The sequence below is a fragment of the Gopherus evgoodei genome, chromosome 14, assembly GCF_007399415.2.
Source record: "Gopherus evgoodei ecotype Sinaloan lineage chromosome 14, rGopEvg1_v1.p, whole genome shotgun sequence".
Lineage (NCBI taxonomy): Eukaryota > Metazoa > Chordata > Testudines > Testudinidae > Gopherus > Gopherus evgoodei.
In genome coordinates this window covers 4,070,807-4,081,976 of record NC_044335.1, presented here as the reverse complement: position 1 = coordinate 4,081,976, position 11,170 = coordinate 4,070,807, and the positions used below count along the sequence as shown (strand labels likewise).

At 50.0% G+C, this 11,170-nt stretch overlaps 1 protein-coding gene across 3 annotated transcripts in view; it reads left to right on the top strand.

Moving 5' to 3' along the window:
• Nucleotides 1-348: 348 nt before the first annotated feature.
• HELZ2 (helicase with zinc finger 2) overlaps nt 349-11,170 on the top strand; it is a 49,388-nt gene continuing 38,566 nt past the window's right edge. For 2 of the 3 annotated variants that reach the window (XM_030533023.1, XM_030533021.1), the window contains exon 1: nt 350-574. The gene's annotated coding sequence lies outside the window, so the exon portion shown is untranslated. Of the gene's footprint in view, nt 575-11,170 lie in introns of all 3 variants that reach the window. The other variant, XM_030533024.1, reaches the window with a different exon arrangement.

The following is an 11,170-nucleotide window of genomic DNA, read 5'->3' as shown; positions in this document are numbered from 1 at the left end:
TGCTGGAGGGGGTGGCTGTGCATGCAGGGGGCAGTGCTGGGGGACGGTGCATGCAGGGAGTGGTGCTGGAGGGGGTGGCTGTGCATGCAGGGGCAGTGCTGGGGGACGGTGCATGCAGGGGGCGGTGCTGGAGGGGGTGGCTGTGTATGCAGGGGGCGGTGCTGGGGGACGGTGCATGCAGGGGGCGGTGCTGGAGGGGGGTGGCTGTGCATGCAGGGGGCGGTGCTGGAGGGGGGTGGCTGTGCATGCAGGGGGCGGTGCATGCACGGGGCGGGGTTGGCTCTGTCCCCCCTTCCTCCCCCGGCCTGGAGGGAGCCGGCCGGGCTCCCACGGGGCTGCGGTGATGTAATTTCCGCGAGGCGCTGCCATAGGTTTGAATGCAGCGAGGGCCCAGAAACGAAACCGATCGCGGCGCAGCCCGGCTTATAGGGCGCTGGACGGAGTCAGCCCCAGCTCAGTCGCCGCCGCAGTCGTAGCTCGGGGACCAGGAGCCGGAGCGCAGCCGGGCGGCAGGAGCCGGAGCGCAGCCGGGCAGAGGGGCACAAAGTTTCCTTCCCTCCATGCGGGCGCCGGGGTAAGAAGCTGGGCGGCCCCAGGCGGGGCGCGCCGGGCACCACCCCGGGCAGGGGAGTTTGCAAAGTCCCAGCTTAGAGGAGAGCCGAGCCTCTCTCGCTTTTCCCCCGGCTCCCCCTGCCCGGGCCACCGCTGCCCCGCGCGGAATTCCCACCCGGGACCGGCTGACCCGCGTGGCTGTTCCCGGAGTGGGGCGGTGTTGGGGGGACGGGGAAGCGGCGCCCTTGGTTCTGGCCGACACCTCCTTCCCCATCCGGTGGGGTCACCTCCCCGGTAGCCGAGGTGGGATGGGGAAGTGATAGGTGACCGCGGGCGTTATTACAGCTCGGGCGGGGTTGTCCCCAGAGCAGGACCAGCTGCGGGGACTTGGAGGAAGTTTGTGACCTGTTTCCCCAGCGGGATGGTGCCTGAGGGGTCATGAGTTAGATGCAGCCCTGAAACCTCCCTGTATGGGTTTAGGGAGAGAGGCCGGAGCAGGGGCGCGGGGGGCTGCCGGGCTGAGGGAGATTGTTTATTTTGGTCAGCAGAGAAGCCTGGACTCAGCGATATTGGCCCAGGTAAGTTAGCAGTTCGTGTGCCAGGCACATAGGCAGCGTGCTAGGGGAAGCGATGGCAGCTTTGTCTAGGCTGGGCAGGGGTTGGATACCGCCGTGGGTAGGCGGATACAAACCCCTAGTGTAGACTGTCTACACTGTTGTGAAAAGTAGCTGGCGCTGGGGTCTGTGCTAGGAATTTGCACCAATAAGATATGGAGCAATAAAACCCCAGTGTAGGCAGGCTGCTAGAGATGTGTGACACTTTCTGTCTCAACTTGTAGTTTTGGGGTCCTGTTGGATCCAACTGACTTATTACAGTTAATACCTGGGTTTATTTTTCAGCCACCTCTTTCAAGTTCGTAGAAACCAAAGGGAAATGATATATATTTGTTTTGTGGGGGCCTCACAAAGTACAGGGACGCTCTGCCAGGAAGTGAAAACACTGACTGCTTGCATCAGGATTTCGCCAGGAGCAGGAGCCTAGATGAGACTGGTGTTCCAGAAATGCACCTGTCACTGGGGTGTGTGGTAGAGGTGAGGTTTGCACCCAAAGATGGGGTGAGCTGCTCCTACCAAAATCAACTGTGGCCCAAAGAGAAGGGACTGTGTTCTGTGGGTACACCAGGTGTGCTAAACTAGCCCTGAGTGCAGAGATGGGGAGGGCACATCTGGTATTATGACCCATGTAACTCACCCCTGATTAAGGAGGCCAATGGCTCTCTTTGGAGTAACACATTAGAGAATCACTGGTAAATAATTAATCAAGGCCAAACCTAACTATAAAGACACTAGGCCAAATTCTTTTGTCAGCCTCTTTGAAGTTATGGTTAAAGCCCTGTGCGGATACAAAATTTGTATCCACATCTGATCCGCAATCTGCGAAAATGGCCTATGGATACCTGCATCCATGCTGTGGGTATCTGCGGATATCTGTGGCTCTTCAGGGCTGTCATAGTTGCCAGAGTGTGCTGAAGAGCAGAATCGAGCCCCTTAAATACAACTAATATGTTTCTCTACACGTGTGTGGGAGGTGGTGCCTGAAATTCAGGGATCTCTGTTTCCTAGGAAGTAATTTATTATTCATATTAACCTAGCACCTAAAGGCCTGAACCAGAGTGGTGACTTGTGCTAGGTGCTGTTCAGACGTAGTGTATATAGCCCTGACCCCAAGAGTGTGCTGCTTTTGGAGTTTGAAGGAAATGTTGTTGCGTCTTTGTCTTCGAAATGCCTTGCAAAATGTTGTTGCAATTTTAAAGCAGCGGATGGGGTAGAGGTGAACAAGCTGAATATTGCACATTGGACTCCATGAGCTGCACGGGAAAAGGGCTGGAGCAGTGGCAAAGGGAGCAGTTCAGTGTGGCAGGGCTTCATGCAAGGAGGAAATATAACCTATGAGAAATAAGCCCAGCTGTTAATCCTGATGAGGCAGGAACACTGTACACGTTTGTGCTGGACTTTGGTAAGGGGTTTAATAAACCAGCCTCCTCTATGTTGGGATCTGTGACTTGCATCTAAACCTGAGATCAACAGTGAACCTGCTTAGACTATAGGGCCATGCTTTCTAGTGTTCTCCCACAGAAGGGCGAGTGCACTTCTAGAGGCATTTGAAAACTATCCACGGGCCCCGATGGGTGAGTGAATGTTCTTGGTGGTTGGGTTCTGATGGCACCCCTCGCTGCTTAGAACAGTCCAATTGAAAACAACCTAAACAATGGCTTGGCGAAAATACGTCCCAGTGATGATAGCATATGACCACTCTTTACACTGCCCAGTGCCCTGGATCTCCTTGCAGCTGGGAGAGTTCCCCTTACAGCCCAAAGGGCCAGAAATGCCTTTTCAAAACAAAAGCTAATCTCTTAGGCCAAAATGTTCATGCATGGATGTTTAAAGGTAGACCTCCCCCCCTACTCTGTAGTGAGGGGTGGGTTGGGGGGAGGAGTGTAACAAGGCTGATTCTGGTGGGACCGAACTGAGAGTGCCAGTTCAGGACAAATTGCTTAAAGCAGGGCAGTTGCAGCCCAAGGCTGGGGTTTCTAGGCAAACCAAACCAGCCAAACAGAGAGGACTTCAGTTTTACCCCACTGGCTAACCACAAGTCACACAAGCAATTCCCTTAGACACTCCAGTTTGCCAGTATCACCACCAGTGCCACTCGTTATGGGAACGAATGGTTATGAAAATCAACACCCCCATAAAAGAAAAAAACGTTCTCTTGATCCGAAAGGACCAAGCCCCAGACCAATAAACAAATCAGATCTTGCCCCACAAATCATGCTGTTGCCAATCCTTTAGAATCTAGAGGTTTATTCATAAAAGGAAAAAGATAAAGATGAGAGCTGGAATTGGTTAAATGGAATCAATTCCATACAGTAATGGCAAAGTTCTTAGTTCAGGTTTGTAGCAGTGACAGAATAAACTGCAGGTTCAAATCAAGTCTCTGGAGCATCCACAGCTGAGATGGGTCATCTGAGTCCTTTGTGTAGAGCTTCCGTTTGTAGCAAAGTCCCTCTGGAGATAAGCAGCAGGACTGAAGACAAGATGGAGGAGCTGCAGCAGCCCTTTATAGTCTCTTGTCATGAGGCCTCTTTCTTTGTTTCAAAGACAAACATTTGGGCACGTGGGAAGAAAAAACCTTGGAGTTCTGTCCATAGGCATGTTCCTGCATACCTTGCTGAGTCACAAGGCGTATCTGTCTTCTCTCAATGGGTCAGTTGGATAACTGATAGTCCTTAATGGGCCATCAAGCAGGCTAGACAGAGCTGACACCAACTTGTCAGGGGTGTTACCTGGAAGCACAGCATAAGTTTGAAATACAGACAGTATAGAGCCAATACTTATAACTTTAAATACAAAAATATGTGCATACAGATAGCATAATCATAACTTTGTCTTAGACACCTTATTTGACCCCCTCTACACCAGATTTTGTGCTATTACAGGCCCTTGATTGCAGCAATGATCTATACGGTCCCAGAGTATGTCAGTAACATCACAAGGAGGTCTGACTTTTATAGCTTTGCAAAGGAGGCCAGTACCATTATCTCTATGCGGAAACTGAGGCTCAGGAAAGTTAAGGTCACCTAGCAGGCTAGTTAGGACTAGAACCCAAATCTTTCAAGTCCCAGTCTAATGTCTTACCCACAAGACCAGACAGACTTTGAGGCAGTAGGTGCTGAAAACTTCACTCTCAGGGTATGTCTACATCTATAATTTTGCAGCGCTGGTTGTTACAGCTGTATTAGTACAGCTGTATAGGGCCAGCGCTGCAGAGTGGCCACACTTACAGCAACCAGCGCTGCAAGTGGTGTTAGATGTGGCCACACTGCAGCGCTGTTGGGCGGCTTCAAGGGGGGTTCGGGGAACACGAGAGCAAACCGGGGAAGGAGACCAGCTTCCCTGCGGTTTGCTCTCGCGTTCCCCGAACCCCCCTGCAAACCGCAGGGAAGGAGACCTGCTTGCTCGGGGGTTCGGGGAACGCGAGAGCAAACCGGGGAAGGAGACCAGCTTCCCCGCGGTTTGCTCTCACGTTCCCCGAACCCCCCTGCAAATCGCAGGGAAGGAGACCTGCTTGCTCGGGGGTTCGGGGAACGCGAGAGCAAACCACAGGGAAGGAGATCTGCTTGCACTGGGGTTCGGGGAACGCGAGAGCAAACTGGGGAAGGAGACCAGCTTCCCCGCGGTTTGCTCTCACGTTCCCCGAACCCCCCTGCAAACCGCAGGGAAGGAGACCTGCTTGGACGGGGGTTCGGGGAACGCGAGAGTAAACCGGGGAAGGAGACCTGCTTGATTACCAGAGGCTTCCTCAGGTATGCTGGGATACCTGCTTATTCCACGGAGGTCAAGAAAAGCGCTGGTAAGTGTCTACACTTGATTACCAGCGCTGGATCCTCTACACCCGAGACAAAACGGGCGTACGGCCAGCGCTGCAAACAGGGAGTTGCAGCGCTGGTGATGCCCTGCAGATGTGTACACCTCCTAAGTTGCAGCGCTATAACTCCCTCACCAGCGCTGCAACTTTGTGATGTAGACAAGCCCTCAGTAAGCGCCATGCAGTGAGGAGTTCTGCACCCCTAGAAGAAATCTGGTCATTGTTATTCAGGGGCCTGTCTTCAGGTCATTTTAAAGGCCCTGAAGGAAATAAAAGATGAAATCTTGGTAGCAGAGTGAACCTGAACCATGCATCCAGCCAGGCATGCTGGAGAACATAGGTGATTCAGCAAAGCACTTGAACGGATCCTCAATTCTCACAGGCTTCAGTGGAACTTAAACACAGGTTTGAATGTGGACCTAAGGGCTTTGCTGAACTGTGGTTACTGTGAGCACCCAATATCCGAGGTCCAGGGACCTGTTCTCCCTGTAACTTCTACTGGTTTTTGTTTTTGAAGAGACCAAGCTTTATAAGTTTTAAGATCAACGAACATGTCCAGCCCTTCTGACTGGGGCAGAGCTGTCAGGATGAAAGCTGACCTGGTGTGGCCCTGATGCTTCAGTCAAACAATAGCAAATTCAATGGTGTGAACTATTATCCAAGCACCCAGTTCAGCTCCACTCCAACCACCCTGATTAGCCCCTTTTGGAAATGCTAATTGTTGTGAAGTGGGGCAGCTGAACTCAATTGGTACTGAAGCAGTCTCAGCAGCTCTATCTTTATGCCTAAACTCTCCCCTCCTATCCACTGTGTGGGAGTCCTGCATTCTCCCAAGAAGGACTTCCGCAGGTTCTGTCTGGAATGTTTCCTGCTAGGAGCTTTCCCCCTGCAGCCAGGGCCCTGGTAAGTCTGCAGCAAGGGCAACAGAAATTGGAGACAGCTTTAGGGAGTCTGCAGCTTTTGGCATTGTGTAGTCTGCATTAACAAGGAGCCCACTACTCGCTGCAGAATTCCAGAGGCATGGATTGCATTCTTCCCTTTCTGGCCCTGCAGATGGTACAGGATCGCCATGGCCTGAAATGCGCTGACTCAGGCTATGTCTACACTGGAAACAGTGTAGTAGCGCAGCTGCACCACTACAGCACTGTAGTGTAGACACATGCTACAGCGACAGAAGAGGTTCTTCCGTCCCTGTAGCAAATCCACCACTGAGTGGTGGAAGCTAGGTTGACGGAAGAATTCTTCTATTCACCCACAAGTGTCTATGCTGGGGCTTAATTACAGCACACTGTTTTTCACAGCCCTGAGCGATGTAGTTAGGCTGACCTAACTCTGCAGTGTAGCCCAGCCCTCATGCCTTGAGCTGCCCTCTGGCAGCAGGGGTGTGTGGATGGGGCATAACAATCTTTTTAAAAAAAACAACCATCCAGTGATCGAAATCAATTTTTCACTGTAGGTTATAACAGCACTTGCTCTTACCTGGTGCTTCTCGTCCCTGGGTGTGGAAACATTGTACAAAAGTGTTAATCTCTAACAGAGGGGACACAGGCACCAGGATGAGACATGACTTACCCAAAGTCATGTAGTCAGTGGCAGAGCTGGGGATAGAACCCAGGTCTCTTGGCTCCCAGGCCAGTCTTCTCTCAGGATAAATAGTCAAAGGTGGGAAGGAAAGGGATTGTGACTGGTATACCCAGAACCCTCCAGCCCTTTGTAGCTGGGTAGCTAGGCTGCTGGGGCCAGATCCGGTGAGGCACTGATCACCTCCTGCAAGGTAGTGAACACCCTCCTCTCCCGTCTGAGGCTATGTCTACACTGCAAAGGCTATGCCAGCGTAGCCCCTTGGTGCAGACTCGACCCACTTAGCCATGGTCCTAGTCTGTCTATGCTGCAGATGGAAGCTCTGTTGAAGAGGAGTTCTCTGGCTGTTGTAACTGATGTACGTGGGCCATGGGTGTCTCGACAGGGCATGCAAAGGGCTTTCTGTTCAGTGCAGTAGATCCGCTGTATACCATGATCCGAAATATGATTGGTTAAAAGAATATAGTCTCCATGCACCATACAGTAAAAGGGGCTCTGTTGAAACAATGGAGCTACATAATTTAAACCTTTTTCTCTACCAGTCATGGCTCTTTAAAAGCTGGATGCCTTGAGATGAGCAGACCTGCCAGTGGGAATGTGTTGCCTCCTTTGACTTCTGGCAAACCTGTGACTCCTGTCAGGAGGAGTTACTGACTCTGGAGTTACTAACCGGAACAAGAGAGTCCTGCCCCCGATACAAGGAGAGGTTTTCTTTCGTGCCAGGTTACTGATACTTCCTCCCAGGGCATGTGTCGCGTTGTCTGGAGTGGCTCAGAAGCATGAGTAGTGACTTCAGCCTGCAGTGCAGACTGTCCGAAGACAGGGCAGACTCTGAGCGGGTGGTGTGTTCTAGAATTAGATTTCACCTACCCAGTGACAAATGGGAGCTCCTGGATCGCTGTAACTGTCTTTCCATGGAGTCACAGACGTCCCATGAGGCTCTCCTGTCTGTCTTGCCGCCCAGGCAAGCTGGGCTTAGTGATAAATGGTCACTTACACCAAAAATTACAAAACATTGAGGTTGTTCCGAGGCCCAAGAGACAAGTCACTTACCCTGGATCAATTGGTGCCCTAGATCAGCATTTCTCAAATGCGGCCACCAGGGGCTTTTCTTGCAGTCCCAACCTCCTGGGCGGTAATTGGGGTGGGGTGAGGGGGAGAGCAGCGGTCCCTCCTCCATGGCCACCGGCAGGTTTTGGGCCCTGCCCCTGCTGGAGCCAGCCAGTGAGAGTTCCTCACCTTTCTGGGGGTAATGTGGCTCAGGTTTCTGGCTTCAGCCCTGGGGTGGCAGGCGGCAGGCTCTGGACTTGGGGCTGCTGGCTCTGGGCTTTGGCTGCACAGGGGTGGGCTCCATCCCCTAACTACAGGGCTCACTATCCCACTCATCACCTGGCCCCTGGTGCCTCCCTACCCGCCTCCCCATCCAAGCCTTAATTTGTCCCCCGGCTTGCCAAGGTTGAGTAAATCTATTGTGAAAAGTGATATTTGTGTGTTTGTTAATATCACTTTTCACTGCCTCCCAGATAACTAACAAGTCTGCGCCTGTGAAAAGTGATATTAATAACATATAAATATCACTTTTCACAGGCGCAGACTTATTAGCTTACTAGTTAGCAAGTCTAAAAAGAAAATGCAACCAAAAAAGCAAAAGAAACAACAGCAACAAAATAAAAGAGCATGCAAAGCGCCTTATTTGTGTTTCTATTCTGTTTAGATCCGGTACAGAAATAGAGGCAACTGTATGTTATTTTTATTATTCAGTCTGTGAAAAACCCCTGCAACATAAATTACTGTTATTTGGACATGTATATCTGCATATTTATTTTTTCCTAAAGTTAATTAAGTATTTAGGAAAAAATGTCATAGCAGCCAGCAGTAAGAGTTGATGGCAACACTCTGATGCCACCAAAAAATGTGTTGTGAGAATCCCTGCCCTAGATCTGACAACACCTGTAGCCAATCCTGTCATAAACTGTCTGAAGGGTTATTAACGAGGAAAAAGAAATGAGTTCTTTGCAGGTGAAAGCAAGCAAACATCTACACACAAATGAGTTGCAGTCCAGCTCCTAAGAGTGACTGAATTGTAGTGATCTCTCAGTTTGACATGTCTTTTAGGGCAGACCCAGGGATAACCCTGAGAGATCTCTTGTTTCAGTTTACAGCAGTGGTTTTCAACCTGTGGTCCACAGACCCCTGGGGATCTGCAGACTATTTCTTAAGATTTCCAAAGGGGTCCTCACCTCCATTTGAAATTTTGCAGGGGTCTGCATGTGAAAAAAGGTTGAAAACCATTGAGCTAGTCTCTCTAAATATAATATAAAATATTTGGAGATATACCTATTTCATAAGCTGGAAGGGACCTTGAAAGGTCATTGAGTCCAGTCCCCTGCCTTTGCTAGCAGGACCAAGTACTGTCCCTGACATTCCCTCTCCCCCTGGATCCTTAATGGCCCTTCAAGGATTGGGCTCACAACCGTGGGTTTAGCAGGCCAGTCTCAAACCATTGAGCTATCCCTCCCCCTGTGAGAGTTCAAACAGCAAAGAGATTAAAAATCATCATGTCAGCTATTTTTATTTTTCTCTTCCAGCAGTCAAATGGCTGGGGAGGCCTTCTGCGCAAGTGGATGGGGCAATGAACAAAGCTTTTCTCTCATGATGTCCCGCTTAATTTTTCAGAGACTTCCTGAACGGTTAAGGGAGTGAGTCCCGTGCCTGGGTCCACAAGTTCAGAGCAAACATTTTCAAAGTTATAAAGCAACACTTAACATATTTCCGTATTTGCAGAGTTGTTGTTGCTGTGTCAGTCCCAGGATAATAGCGAGACAAGGCAGGTGAGGTAATATCTTTTAATCACATCACCCGCCTTGTGTCTCTCGTATTTCCTTATAGCGTGGAATACAGACATCCCAAGTGAGATTAATGTGGGTAGCAGCATAAAACATTTCATAGAGTCTAATCACTAAATACTTCTAACAATACAATCACACCTATCACAGGTGAGCTGGTTTGTTTTCCAGCTATGGGTTCGGCAGTTCTTAGCTCACACCTGTGGCCTTGGGCAAGAGCTGGCACTTGGCTTACCAGCCTGACAGCGTGACCATGCAATTTGTTCAGCTAAATAATAATAGCAATAATACTCCTTGGCACTTAACGTCTTGATTGCCTCCACAAACAATAAATAACTCTCCTAACAACGTGCTAGGAAGGGAAGTGGTGCTATTCTCACTTTGCATGCAGGGAAATTGAGACATGGGGGTCTGATGCATCCTTGGCGTAAGTCAGTTGAAATGGTAGCATTCCATCTGGAAAGAATTTGGCCCATGGGAAGATTTGTGGCTTTACCTTTTCCAGCCTGCTGTGGTAATTGTGTGGAGCCTGATTTCCAGAGCTACCAGGAAGCCGGGTTGGGTGCAAGTTGCTGTGTGCCCCATTGCTGGATGCATACCAGATTTGTAAGAGACAGTTAAGTGCGCCAATATGAAAATCAGGCCCGAAAGCCATATTTTGCCTGATCTATGTACAAAGAACTTGCTGGGTCAATGGGAGCATTGCGTGTGGCTGCAGGGCAGCAGATGATCTCTGGTTATATCATAAGGCTTGCAGGTAACCCTAGTGGATGCTGTGTCAGAGATGGCAGGCTGAGGACTCGGTGAGTGTGGGAAGGTGCCTTGCTTGTGTGTAGGAATACTCTGGACTAGGATCAAGCACTTTTTTCCTTAGGAGCGACCTTAGAGCTGATGCAGATGAGATCTATCTTTAAAGTGCAGCAGCAGATTGACTCGGTGAGCGTGGCTGTTGGGGAAAAAGCTGTGAATTCCCAGGCCTTAGGCCTTGTTACTGTAACGTTGGCTGATCAATAGGCAGAAGACCTTGAGCATCCTCCTATCACAGTGAGCTGCCTTGGGGTCAGGGACTCAAGATCTGTTGCATTGTCTTTGCTTTGCTGTTGTAGTATTAGCAGGTTATCTGGTTACCCAGAGGCCCCAGAAGAGCCCAGACACAGCCTTGCAGCTGCTCCTCTGAGGCAGGATAGTCTCTGGAACTGCAGATAGGTTTGTCCAACACTGATTTGGATTCTCTCGTTTATTTTTTTTATTTTCCAGGCTTTTTTTTTAGCCAGAAATGCTGGTTCCACATTAGTTAAGGATTGACCTAGGACCAAATGAACTTTGCTGGGTCCCAAAAGAGCTTGACTTGCCGATACATTGCAGCATTTAATCCCGAATTTCTAGCGTAGAGTTTTATCTGATATTTAGACTTGAGTAAATTTTAGGTTTTTAACTACATGTCCACCCTGGATAGAAATCCCTTGAGCTTGGAGCCAAGTGAAACAACGCAGAAGTGCCTTCATCTTCTCTCCAAATGCACTTTGCCCTGATGGACTCCATTGCTGCGAACTTTATTGGTGAAATTTTAACAAAATTGGTAACAAAAATAAAAAGCAGCGATGCAGTGGTGGGGGGAGGGAAATGTTCTCAATGGGATACTGACGACGACGGGGAAAAAAGGGACTGCAGGCTGTTGGAGAGTTACTGCAAGGACCCGTACGTGGTGGCTGTGTTTCAAGATGAATGTCCTTCCTGATCAGGGGGGTTTTGTTCTCTGGTAGCTG